This window comes from Anomaloglossus baeobatrachus, chromosome 5, assembly GCF_048569485.1.
Source record: "Anomaloglossus baeobatrachus isolate aAnoBae1 chromosome 5, aAnoBae1.hap1, whole genome shotgun sequence".
NCBI classification, from domain to species: Eukaryota; Metazoa; Chordata; class Amphibia; order Anura; family Aromobatidae; genus Anomaloglossus; species Anomaloglossus baeobatrachus.
In genome coordinates this window covers 365,621,491-365,635,801 of record NC_134357.1, presented here as the reverse complement: position 1 = coordinate 365,635,801, position 14,311 = coordinate 365,621,491, and positions in this window count along the sequence as shown.

Below are 14,311 nucleotides of genomic sequence, written 5' to 3'. Positions count from 1 at the left end.
ATTGGTATTTAAACAAAAGTGCAAACGCAAATAATTATTTGTGCATCAAAGTATAACAAGCAATAAGTGACTTGCAATAAACAAAATAAAATGAATTGTAAATGGAATAGGAATACATTACTATAGAAAAATTACACCTTTCCTGTAGAAAACAGTAAAACACGGGTGTGTAGCTGCGTCAGATAACTAACAGTGCTTCTATAAAGTGGAAGTGCAACAATTCAACACTAAACTGGAATATTGTATTGGAAAATTACATATATATGTACTGATAGTGGTTGATAATACATTTTATAGCTTGTGCTAAATAGATACAATTAGCTACTGAAAGCAAATGGATACTAAATACAGGTACCAGCCCCACATGTGGTATCAGACTAAGGCGGGCTTTACACGTTGCGACATCGCTACCGATATATCGTTGGGGTCACATCGTTAGTGACTCACATCCGGCGCCGGTAGCGACATCGTAACGTGTAAATCCAAGGTGCAACGATGAACGAGCGCAAAAGCGTAAAAAATCGCTGATCTGGGTCACATCGTTCATTTCCATAATGTCGTTACTGCTGCAGATACGATGTTGTTTGTCGTTCCTGCAGCACCACACATCACTGAGTGTGAAACCGCAGGAACGACAAACATCTCCTTACCTGCGTCCACCAGCAATGTGGAAGGAAGGAGGGGGGCGGGATGTTATGTCCCTCTCATCTCCGCCCCTCCGCTTCTATTGGCTGGTCACTTAGTGACGTCGCTTTGACGCCGAACGCACCTCCCCCTTGAAGGAGGGATTGTTCGGCGGTCACAGCGATGTCGCCGACCAGGTATGTGCTTGTGAAGCTGCCGTAGCGATAATGTTCGCTACGGCAGCAAGCACCAGATATCGCATATACGACGGGGGCGGGTGCTATCACGCTTGACATCGCTAGCAATTGCTAGCGATGTCGCAACATGTAAAGCCCGCCTTAGGCCCTTTAATGACCAAATCTGAACTGCAAAACAGATGGCAACAGGGCATTAGTGTCACAGACTGGAGACATGGATCTGTTTTTTAAACTGTTGTGTGTACGGCTCGATAAAACTCTATGGGTCAGTGTGCTGTCCAAGAAAAAAAACTGACAACGATAGGACGTGTCACACAGATGTCTGAATGTAGCCTAAAGGCCCCGTCACACTAAGCAACATCGCTAGCAACATCGCTGCTAACGAACAACTTTTGTGACGTTGCTAGCGATGTTGCTGTGTGTGACATCCAGCAACAACCTGGCCCCTGCTGTGAGGTCGTTGGTTGTTGCTGAATGTCCTGGGCCATTTTTTAGTTGTTGCTGTCCCGCTGTGAAGCACAGATCGCTGTGTGTGACAGCGAGACAGCAACAACTAAATGTGCAGGCAGCAGGAGCCGGCTTCTGCGGAGGCTGGTAACCAATGTAAACATCGGGTAACCAAGAAGCCCTGTCCTTGGTTACCCGATATTTACCTTTGATACCAGCCTCCGCCGCTCTCACTGCCTGTGCTGCCGGCTCCTGCTGTGTGCACATGTAGCTGCAGGACACATCGGGTTAATTAACCCGATGTGTGCTGTAACTAGGAGAGCAAGGAGCCAGCGCTAAGCAGTGTGCGCTGCTCCCTGCTCTGTGCACATTTAGCTGCAGCACACATCGGGAAATTAACCCCATGTGTGCTGTAACTAGGAGAGCAGGGAGCCAGCGCTAAGCAGTGTGCGCTGCTCCCTGCTCTGTGCACATTTAGCTGCAGCACACATCGTGTAATTAACCTGATGTGTGCTGTAACTAGGAGAGCAAGGAGCCAGCGCTCAGTGTGCGCTGCTCCCTGCTCTCTGCACGTGTAGCTCCGTGCGCTGGTAACCAAGGTAAATATCGGGTTGGTTACCCGATATTTACCTTAGTTACCAAGCGCAGCATCTTCCACGCGGCGCTGGGGGCTTGTCACTGGTTGCTGGTGAGCTCACCAGCAACTTGTGTAGCGACGCTCCAGCGATCCCTGCCAGGTCAGGTTGCTGGTGGGATCGCTGGAGCGTTGCAGTGTGACATCTCACCAGCAACCTCCTAGCAACTTACCAGCGATCCCTATCGTTGTTGGGATCGCTGGTAAGTTGCTTAGTGTGACTGGACCTTAAGGTATGCTTGGGATACCCCTATAGAGAGGCATAACTACAATAGGTGCAGGGGATGCAATTGTATCCGCGCCCTAGGGGGCCAATCTGATTACCCCCCATTACTAGGCAGAGCAAAATGTTAAAGAGGTTGAATAAAGTTATCATCTATTCTGTGGATCACGGATTACTTGCTGATCCTTGGGGATCCCACCGCTGGGACCCCTAAAAAGAAAGCTGAGCACCGCAGTCCATTAAAACTGCCACTGCGGAACCCAGTTCTAATGATGGGGTAGGAGTCCTAAGGAATCAGCACATTGTTAAGCCTTGTATATCACTAAGAGTTGTTACTTTACTTCCCATATTGGATAGAATACACCAAGTGGGTAATTAACTGCTCTTCTAGCAAACTATGGTCCTCATAAAGCTTTAAAGGCATGGTCTTATGAAGACAGCTTTTTTTAGACAGAAGCCAGCTGGGAGAGTTACTCTTTGCTCTGAGTTTCACTCCTCTAATCCTAGACGGTCAGATGCCCTTGCCAAGGAAAGCTTGTCATTGACCGTATATTTACCCTGCAATATCCATTTCTGGGAAAATATATAACTACACAGCAACTGTTTAAATCAGGGGTGGGGGACCTCCGGTCCGCAGGCCACATGCATCCAGCAATTACCTTTTCTGCAGTCCCCAGGCAGATTCCTGGAGATCACAGTGCTCTCAAAACGTAGCTTTAAGAACCCAGTTGCACTGCGTACAGTGTACCCTCCCCATTGATGTTTAGGCCCCCACTATTCCTAGTGATGTATGTGCCCCTAGCCCTCCCAAGTCATGTATAGGCCCCCAGTCTCCTTACTGATGTATAGGTCATCAGCAATGTACTGTATGTGCCCTCAGCCCTCTCTAGTGATGTAAAGACCACCAGTCCTCCTAAGTGATATATAGACCCCCAGCCTCTTCATTGATATATGTGACGCCCCTGCAGTAACCAGGTGTCACTAAAATAAGGTAACAATTAAGGTAACAGCCCAAGTCCAAAATAACTGTGCCAGCCACTACACACACACTAGCACACCGGGACATTTACACTTGCTGTACTCGGCTAGGAGCCTCACCTAGCCATATGCGGGGCTGGGCACTGTGAGATAACAGGCAGCCAACTGGGAGGAAGAGACCAGACCTGGGGGAGGATATAGTGACCTGGGAAGTGTTAGTGAGCAGTGAGTCTGCAGTAAACAGGGAAAGAGGAAGGGTATCAAGACAGACCAGAGACTCTTGAAACACAGAAAGGAAAGTGAGGAGTAAGAAAGTCAGGGGAGTGGTAGTAAAAGCAACTGCAAAGACCTGAGTAGTAAGAACAGCCACTCAGAGGAAAAAAGTAGCTGAAGAGCGAGAGAGCAAGCCCCAAGGACAGAGGGACCCTGTGGATTTTACATCCAGGGCTCACAGTACTTTGCACGCACGAGTTGCAGATCCCAGAACAGACATGGACTTCAAGCCCTCTGTTAACTCTGTCAGGTTGGTGGGATTCCAGGACTCATCTGCTACCCTTTAACATTCGAGGCATCAGCAGCAAAGTGGGGACCGGGACATATTGCCTTAAATAGTCCAAGCTGCCTGCGGCAGGACCCAGACACCAGGAAGACCTCCAAGTGCTCCATGCCAGGGAGGACCCACTTACACAAGAGTGGCACCAGGTTGGCAGGCACAGCCATCAGGACACTTGCGCACCTGGAATCCAGTACATCTCAGGGCGTAGAACTAGTGAGTAAACACCATCAAACTGCTCTCCTTGCCTGGACTGCTTCATTACCGGGCGGCTCCACGTTAACCCTTCACCTACCCCTGGCTAAAAGCCCTGCTCAGAGAGGGCTCTACCATCCACGCTGCCCCCATCCATCATCCCCAGTGGGAACCTGCAGCGGCAGCCCTATCATCCCTGGCCGCAAACCGCAAGTGGCGTAGTCGGACTTTTATTTTATTTCGGGACTCCTCGAGCCACGAACTGCAGGGATCCGAACAGCTCGGCTGCCCCGGGGCACGACAATATATATGCCCCAGCCTTCCCCAGTGATGTATATTCCCCCAGCATTTGCTGTGATATATATGCTTCAACCCCCTCCTGTGATCTATATACCCCAGCCCACTCCTGTGATATATATGCCACAGCAGCTCCTGTGATGTATATGACCCATCACTCTCCTGTTATATATATGCCCCATCCCCTCCTGTGATGTATAGATGCCCCAGCCCCCTCATGATGTATATGCCCCAGCGACCTCTTGTGATAGATATGCTCCAGCTTCTCCTGTGATGTATATGTACTATTGCCTTCTCTGATATACATGCCCCAGTGTCTCCTGTGATGTATAAGTCCCAGCCCCCTCCTGTGGTGTATATGCCTCAGCCGTCTCCTTTTATGTTTTATGTATAGGTGCTCCAGCATCTCCTGTGATGTATATGCTGTGCAGTCCCAGTGTCTACTGTGATGTATTTACAGCCGCCCCAGCATCTCCTGTTAGGTATATACAGCAGTCCCAGCGTCTCCTTTGATGTATATGCAGCAGTCCCAGTGTCTCCAATGTAATGTGTATGCTTTACAAAACTTATTATCACAAAGAGTTGACTGTGCTCCAGACACAAACTTGGAAAAGCATTTGTTAGATGCAACATGATCAATATCACTGAACATCACAGCCGCAGCAAAGAGAAGCAGCTCCAGTCACCACAGTAGGGGGGAGTTAATTCATTGTTTGACAAAATACAGCACGGTCATTTTCAAGTTGATAATTTTGTGTGGCCCCCAAAGGTTCATAGAAATATCCAAATGACCCCTGGCAGAACAAAAGTTCCCCACCCCTGGTTTAAATGAATGGCTAATAGGGATGAGCGAGCATGCTCGCCGCTACTCGGTGCTTGCTCGAGCATCGCAGTGCGCGGTATACTCAGCAAGCTCTGAGTACTGGCGAGATGATCGGGCAGATGCTCGGCTCCACCTCCCTGCATGTGGGCGGTTTTTAGAGAGTCAGCCCACATGCAGAGATTGGCTGTCACACACTGTAATGCCACAACCAACATGGCTGTGGCATTACAGTAATTGGCTGGCAACACAGCATCATCAGCTCTATATGACAGCTGATGGCGCTGTGCTCAGCAGTGTGATCCACAGTCAGCTAATATAGGGGGAGGTGCTGGTGAGCCAGGGACAGATTTACTGTGTAGGTAGTGTAGGTACTAGGAGACGTAACGTCACCGCTGCCACAGTAACCTACCAAGCGGGGTACTATAGCATCGGTGATCTCCGATCACCTGATTACCGAGGTCACTATGCACTGGCTCCTGCAGGAGCCGCAGTAGTTAACTCCCTGTTTACCGGCGCCGCTTATGCAGGAGCCACTGAATAGCAGCATCGGGAATCAGCTGATCGGATATCACCGTTGCTGTAGTACCCCGCTCAGTAGGTTACTATGGCAATGGTGGCAGCAGTTAAGTCACTGCCTACCAACCCGTCGCAGCCTCTGCTCGATTACACAACACAGGGGAGCAGCAGCATTCTTCCTCCCTGTGCTGTGTGATATAGCAGAGCTGCATGGGTAGAAGAAAACAGAAGACCAGGATCGGGGAGGGGTGAGAGGGAGTAATAAAGATGGAATCCCTAAGTGTGTCTGTGTATTTATTTATAAAAAAAGTATTTTTTCTCTGTGTGGTGTCTTTTTTTTAACCCTTTATTGGAGATTCTTAATGGCTGGGTCAAACTTGGCCTGACATTAAGAATCTCAGGCTTAATACCAGCTGGTAAAACAAAGCTGGTATTAACCCCTTATTACCCAGCGTGCCACCCGGCACTAGGACCGCTGGAAGAGTTGGATACAGCGCCAGAAGATGGCGCTTCTATGAAAGTGCCATTTTCTGGGGAAGCTGCAGACTGCAATTCACAGGGGGGGGGCCATAAAGCTTAGGACAACCTGCGCTGCAGATTCCAATCCCCAGCTGCCTAGCTGTACCTGGGTGGATACAAAAATTGGGCGAAACACGTCATTTTTTTTTTTAATTATTTCATGAAATCCATGAAATAATTATAAAAGGGCTTTCCTATATTTTTTATTCCCAGCTGGGTACAAATAGGCAGCTGGGGGTTTGGGGCAGCCCGTTCCTGCCTGCTGCACCTGGCTAGCATGCAAAAATATGGTGAAGCCCATGTAATTTTGTTTTTTTAGTTTTTTGGAAAAAAAACGTAATAAAAGGTCTTCCCTGGATTTTCCATTGCCAATGAAGATAACACCAAGCAGTGGGGGTTAACAGTCAGTAACTGCTTGGGTTACCCTTAGCTAGCAATAGAAAATGCAGCGGTAGCCCACACATTTCTTTTTTTAACCAAAAATATAGGAAAGCCCTTTTTTTTTTAATTATTTCATGAATTTCATGAAATAATTAAAAAAAACGATAAGAGCTTCGCCCAATTTTTGTGTCCAGCCTGGTGCATTAGGCAGCTGGGGATTAGAATTCGCAGCGCAGGTTGGCCCAACCTTTCTGGGCCCTCCCTGCTGCGATTTGCAGTCCACAGACGCCCCGAAAATGGCGCGTTCATAGAAGCGCCATCTTATGAGCTGTATCAAACTCTACAGTGGCCCTGGTGCCGGGTGGTTCGCTGAGTAATAATGGGGTTAGGGCTAGCTGTGTATTATCAGCTGGCCCTAATCCCGAAATTCATGGTGTCATGACAATACTAGGCATGGCCACCATGAATTTCTGGTAAAGATAAAAAAAACACAACACAGAGAAAAATATTTTTATTAGAAATGAAACACAACACATTTAGTGACTCCATCTTTATTGAACTAAAGAACCCCCCCCTCCGCCGTAGTCCTGGATTGAGGGTCCCGCAATGTCCAATCCGGATCCAATGTCATCTGATCGGTTTACCGGAAGGCAAACCGATCAGATGATGTATCAGGTTCAAGGACCTGAATCACATGACACATCAGCTGATTGTATAAACGGCTTTTAAACAATCAGCTGATGCATCAGTAGAAAAAAAAAATATATACTCTTCTGTGCAGACTCCCGTCCGATCTAGGACCCGCCGGTAATCAGCTGATGCAGTCACCTGACAGCATCAGCTGATCTTATAAACTGGCCAGGCGGTAAAAAGCCGGCCTCACCGCTGGACTTATACAATCAGCTGATGCGGTTAGGTGACCGCATCAGCTGATCACCGGCAGGTCCTGAAGTGATCGGTCATGTCCCGAGAGTCTGTAGACAGGTGAATATAATGTTATTTTTTTTTTTTACTGTTCACTTTTGGTTTCGCTTAGCAGTGAATGTACAGGCAGAGAGAAGCTGCCGCACATACACTACAAAGCAAAAGTGCATGTGTCGCGGGCGGGGAGGAGGGTGTCAGCACACTACGCTCACCCCTTCTGCTCGGGTCCGGAAGCTGCTCAGTGGTGGCTCGAGCTGTGGGCCGGATCCCGGGGTTTCTCGAGCGACACTCCTCGCCCGTGAGTGAAAAGGGGTTTGTGGTTGGGTGTGGGGATTGTTATAGTTCGTGACGCCACCCACGGTTGTGGTGATTGCACTACCGCTGCTCAGTATGGGGGTCCCGGGGATGGTGATGCGGAGCAGCCAGGTGTTGTGTTGCCCCTCCGTGGGTAGGGGTTGGTGATCCCGGGGCCCAGTGAAGAGATGTAAAGTGTAGGGCCTGGTGGGCGCAGGGACGCGGGGGCAGCGCTGTGCCTTGCGGCACTGTGGTACTCACTCAGCCTGAGACGTGGACACAGTTTGTACGGTAAACCAAACGGCTGGTAGGACGGTCCCACAGACGGCTGCACCTGCACTCCCGGTAGGTGACGGTGATGTCCCTCTTCCTTGCACCTATGTTTGACTTGTGGTAGCGGTGGATTCCCTCCGGTTACCCGCTCTCCGACTGCAATCTGGGCCGGAGGAGCTCTACACTTTGCCCGCAGGCGCTGGCCCTGAGAAACTGGTGCCGTGGCGGTGTCTCTCTGCTTCAGGTTGAGCTGTTGCCTTCAATCGGGACTTGGTTGTTGGGGGATCTGCGTCCCCGTCACTGACGGATTCGGCAAATTTGGCGACTCCTAGCCTTGCCGGGGTCCGACAGGCCCCTGCCCTGGTGCTGACTGTCCTTCGGAACACTGCTCCAGACCACCGGGCACACAGCCAACGGGGTCCTTCCAGGAACTTCCAAACGGTCCCCCTCCAGACAGTCACCGCCGTCGCTGACCTTGCTGATCTGGCCCTACACAAAGCTGGACCCTTCAGGCTTTCTTTCTCTTCTGTCACTTCACTTGCTTTCCTCTCTTTCCACTTTTCTACTTTCACTTTCACTGTCTTAACTCCTCTGCTTAGCTCCTCACTCCTGCTCCTCCCTGAGCTCTCTCTGTTCACCCTTTCATGTCCCTCACTGGACTCCCTCTGCCTGGTTTTCCCGCCTCCAGAGTTGTGAGCTCCTCGGTGGGCGGAGCCAACCGCCTGGCCCACCCCCTGGTGTGCATCATCAGACTCCTGGAGGAAGGCAACAAGGATTTGTAGTTTAGCTGTGATGTGCCTACCTGGAGTGTGGGGTGTGGTGGTGGTGTGACCTGTGACCCCTGGCTTGCCCAGGGCGTCACACATGTCACACGGGAGAAGGAACACAGGATTCTTCCTCCCCCTAATACAAAGACAACATTGCTCACAGCAGTGACCTGGGAGTCAGAAATTCTTACAGTGGTTGTCCCCATGCTGCTCCCATGTGATTTGAGCTCTGTTGTTATGCATTTGTGACATTTTTAGGCTTTCTGCAGACCGCCGGGGGTGCCAGCGGAAAAATGCTCGGGTATCCCTTAGACTAACATTGGGCTTTGTGCTCGGGTCGGGCACCCGAGCATTTCAAAATGCTCGACCCGAGCATCGAGCACCCGAGCATTTTACTGCTCGCTCACCTCTAATGGCTAACTATGTAAGGCATGATTGCCTGTATTTGGCAGAGCGTGAGTGGCTTTTACATGGCATCTTACCATTCCGGCTCGTACAGTCCCACCATGATTTATGCACCAATGGGTAGTCTTTGTGAGGCTTTTTAAATCCATGTAGAAGTATTATTCTAATAGAAATTCTCGGGGGTTTTATCTCACCAAGTTGAGATTTATTTTAGAATGAAGACCTCTGTATCAGGCACAAAACAGGGCTGGAATGGGGGAGGGGTGAACAAAAGCGATGGTGGTTTTGGATTAGAAATCAGATAACCCAGGGTTCTGTTTCTGGTGGAGTGCATTAGTTGTCTATGAACATTATGAAACTTGACCCTCTAGGCATTTTAGTGGCATGCGGTACATATATTCCTGGTAAAATGAATGCTATGCAAACATGGACATTTCACTGCAAATCTTCTTCATATAATTGTCTAGCACATCAAATAGACCCCTTAGGCAAGCAGAACAAGTTAGAAGCAGGCAGTCATGTAATGTGCATTAGATCTTAGAGGGGTCCATGGAAAACACTTGTCACGCAAGCTCATAGCTTAAGATAACCACTGTTTTAGAGGGAGCACAATTCTTCACATTCCAGTGAACCCAGGTGCATAATAGCGGAAAGAATGCCTAAGATAATAAGTTATAGTAATGCGCTACAGTATAAACACTGCTGATACCACAGATACACACACATGAGCCTCTACACCGCATCAAGACACAGTTCTTAAAGGGTCGTTAATAGGGCATAATCATTTCACAATTAAAGGGCATTTCCTCGGTCAAAAGACTTCTTCACCTGTGTTGCAACTATACATATGTCGCGGGCGGAGGAGGGGACGCCGCGCTCTCCCACTGCTCGGGTCCGGCCGCCGCGGCTGCTGCGGCCTGCTGCTGCTCGGTGGCTCGAGCGATGGGCCGGATCCCGGGGACTCTAGCGGCGCTCCTCGCCCGTGAGTGAAAGGGGGTTTGGTTGTGGGGATTGTTTATTGTCCGTGACGCCACCCACGGTTGTGGTGATTGAGTGTACACCACCGCTGCTCTGGCTGGGGATCCCAGGAGTGATGGTATGGAGCAGCCAGTTGTTGTGTTGCCCCTCCGTGGGTAGGGGTTGGTGATCCCGGGGCCCAGTGATGGAGTTGGGATGGTGGACAGGCGGGCTAGGGGGCCTGTGGAGGTGCAGGGGCGCAGGGGCAGCGCTGTGCCGCACGGCACGGAGGTACTCACTCAGACAGTAAACACGACACAGTTCTCGGTAAACAAACGGCTGGTTGGACGGGTCCCTCAGACGGTTACGTTGCCGATGTCCCCTGCAGTTGACGGTGACGGTCTCTTCCCTGCACCTATGTGTTGTTGTTTGGTAGTGATGGGTTCCCACCGGTAACCCGCTCCCCAGCTTAGATATGAACCGGAGGAGCTCCACTCTTGCCCGCAGGCGCTGGCCCTGGGAAACTGGTGCCTTGGCGGTGGCGATTTCTCCCCTTAACGGTTGGACTGTTGCCTTCAAACGGGACTTGGTTGCTGGGAGACAGTCGTCCCCTTCACTGACGGATTTGGCAAATTATGGCGACTCCTAGCCTTGCCGGGATCCGAAAGGCCCCTGCCCTGGTGCTGACTAATCTTCGTATACCGCTCCGGTACCGCCGGGTCACCACCCGTCCACGGTCCTTTCGGCAACCTCCAATCAGTCTCGCATGCAGACAGTCACCGCCGTCTGCCAACCTTGCTGTCTCAGTCCGGGGCACACACCCGGACCAACTTCAGGCTTCTTGCTGTCACTTTCTCTTGCTCCTCTACCACTTTACTGTTTACTCCTTCACCTCCCTAGCTTAACTGCCTGGTTTTCCCGCCTCCAGGGCTGTGAACTCCTCGGTGGGCAGAGCCAACCGCCTGGCCCACCCCCTGGTGTGGACATCAGCCCCTGGAGGAAGGCAACAAGGATTTTAGTTTTGACCTAGTGTGTACCTGCAGGGAATGTGGGGTGCGTGTTGTGTTGTGACCTGTGACCCCTGGCTTGCCCAGGGCGTCACACATATATAAAAGTTACTCATTTACTTTTATTTCCATATGTCCAGTTGACAACCCAGTTGTGCCACTTTAGGCCCATTGAGGATAGGCAGAGGTTGTATGAAGGACAGGGCTGGAGAATGTGCTGCCAACATGGCACCAAGGCTTTTATTTGGAGTTTGGAGAATATATGAGAATAAAAAATATGTCTGTAAGATTTATATACATTATATAGGAGCAACACAAAACATTGAAACATTTGCTTATCTCGCGGGCGGAGGGGATACGCTTGCCATGCTCGGGTCCGGGGCTTCTGCTGCTGCTGCTCGGTGGCTCGAGCAATGGACCGGACCCGGGGACTCGAGCAGCGCTCCTCGCCCGTGAGTGAAGAGGGGGATTGGTATGTTTAGGGAGATTTTTCGTGACGCCGTGTTGGCACCACTGCTGCTGGTAACGGGGATCCCAGGAGAGATGGTAGGGTGCAGCTAGGATGTTGTCCCCTCCGTGGGTAGGGGGGTTGGTGATCCCGGGGCCCGGTGGTATAACGGGGAGGCCGGATGGCTGGGGTGCAGGGACTGTGCGGCGCGGTGCCGGTCGGCACTGGTGTACTCACTCAGACAATCACTGACAGAGTCGTAGGTAAACTAAAAAGGCGGGATGGACGGGTCCTGCAGCCGGCTGCAGTGTTGTTGTTGTGCTCTCCCTGGACGGCTGATGGTGGCTGTCTTTCCCTGCACCTTTAAGAATGTTCTTGACTCCTGTGGTTGCCCACTGGCAGTCCGCTCCCCGGCTTATAGATGCCATAGGAGCCCGTTTTGCCCGCAGGTGCTGGCCCTTGGATCTCTAGCCTGTGGCGGTGGCTGTATATCCTCTCTGGGTGGACGGTTGCCTTCAATCGGGACTTGGTTGTTGGGAAACCCCTGGGGTTCCTGTCACACTCGGATTTGACTATTGACGGCGGCTCCAAGCCTAATCGGGGTCCGATGGCCCTGCCTGTGTGCTTAGCTTCACTCCGTTCCCTGGTCCGGTACCGGCAGACCGACACCTCACCCCGGTCCTTACAGCTCTGCGGAGTTCCACCAACTCCTGCAGACGGCCACCACCGTCTGCCAACCTTGCTGTCAGTGCCTGGGCTCCGACCCAGACACTCAAAGTGTTCACTCCTCTCTCACTTTCACCTCCAAAACTAAACTTACACTTTTCCCGCCTCCAGGCCTGTGAACTCCTCGGTTGGTGGGGCCAACTGCCTGGATCTGCCCCACCTGGTGTGGACATCAGACCCTGGAGGGAGGCAACAAGGGTTTTTGGTTGGCTGGTGTAACTGCCTAGGGTGGGGGGGTGTGTGTTGGTATGTATGTGACTACCTGGCTAGTCCAGGGCATCACACTTACATACAGAATCTAGGTCTTAGAAGGTTCTGATTATACTTAAAGGGATCTAGTCAATGTAGTGAGTTCTCCATGGAAAAAAATAGTCAAATTAGCTCCACTCTGGAAGGAAAAAACTTCCTTTGTATAGTATAGGTAGCTACTCTGCAAGTCAATATTTGACCCACTAGAGAGACTTAAAGGGGTTGTCCACTACCAGAAAACGTATGCTCAATCACTTCACTGAAAATATATACAATGAAACTCACCTCTCACAGTGGCTCCATTCCTGAAAAATCAGCACCGTTAGTTCGGCTGTCACGTGACCGCTAAAGGCAGCCAATCAGCGGCTACTGACCTGTTGCAGCCTTTTTTGTTTTGTCAGATCGTATGTTCACTTTGATGGGATACTGATGAGTTGTGTCTAATCAGCTGCCTCTGATTGGCTGCAGCAATCAAATGACATCACATTGTCATGTAACCGGGTGGAAATAGCACTGTTGAAGATGAGTATTCATTGATTTATTTTAAATGGGGCCCTGAAATGATTAAGCAGGGAACAGTAATCTGTAACTGACATTATATAAAACGTTTTATATAAGAAAGGAGTTGCACAGTGCTGCTGATCTGGGGATCTCCAGGTCCTGAGACATCCTCAAATATATCAAAATACCTTTTTGAAGTCCGCAGCACCTGCATTACTGGATGAACAAAGTTGTCTGGTGCAGTACTCTATGGGTCTGTAGTAGAGTTGAGCGCGGTTCGTGGTTCGAGGTTCTCCAGTTCTAGGCTCGAGTGATTTTGGGGGCTGTTCGAGATCGAACTAGAACTCGAGCTTTTTGCAACAGCTATATAGTATATAGTTCTAGATACGTTCGAGAACGGTTCTAGCAGCAAAAAGCAGGGCTTTTTACAGCTACAGTGTGCAGGAGCCATCGCTGGCAGCCTGCCAGAAGCTGGTAACCAAGATAAACATCGGGTATCCAAGCAAAGCGCTTTGGTTAGTAACCCGATGTTTATCTTAGTTACGTGCAGGAAGCCCACACTTCCCCGCTCAGCTCGCTCCGCCCCCTCCTGCCCGCGGCATGTACACATACACACACACACACACACACACACACACACACACATGGTCCCGCTCGGCTTACCTACGGTGATGAAGTCCCGCCATCCCGACCTCAGCGCTGTCACTGTCCTCCATGGCCGCCGCTTGTCACATCACCTCTCGCTTTCGACTCGAGACTGACTAGCGGTAACGTCACGGGCCTCTCGCGATACTTGGTGTGAAGGCGCCGGTCATTGAACTCAGTAACAGGGGCTGTCAGTGTGCTGGAGATCAGCGCAGGTAATGTACCTCGCTGACAGCAGCACTTGTCATCCCCTGCAGTGACCTGGGCTGACCCATTGATGTTAGCTCAAGTCACTGCACTGCTCTCCCAGCCAATGGGGAACATCCTGCTCTTCATTGACTGGGACAGTGTGGATCGTCATGGCAACCCCTTGGATTACAGCAGACCTGGATTTGTTTTTCATTCTAATAAATTGGTTAAAGAGGAAATGTTTTGGGGAGTGTTTTTTCAAATAAAAATGTGTTTGTCGTCTATTTTTTTTTATTACTGACTGGGTTGGTGATGTCGGGTATCTGATAGACGCCTGACCTCACCAACCCCAGGGCATGATGCCAGGTGACATTACACATCTGGTATTAACCCCATATATTACCCCGTTTGCCATCGCACCAGGGCGCGGGATGAGCTGGGGCGAAGCACCAGGATTGGCGCATCTAATGGATGCGCCACTTCTGGGGCGGCTGCGGCCTGCTATTTTTAGGCTGGGGAGAGTCCAATAACCATGGACC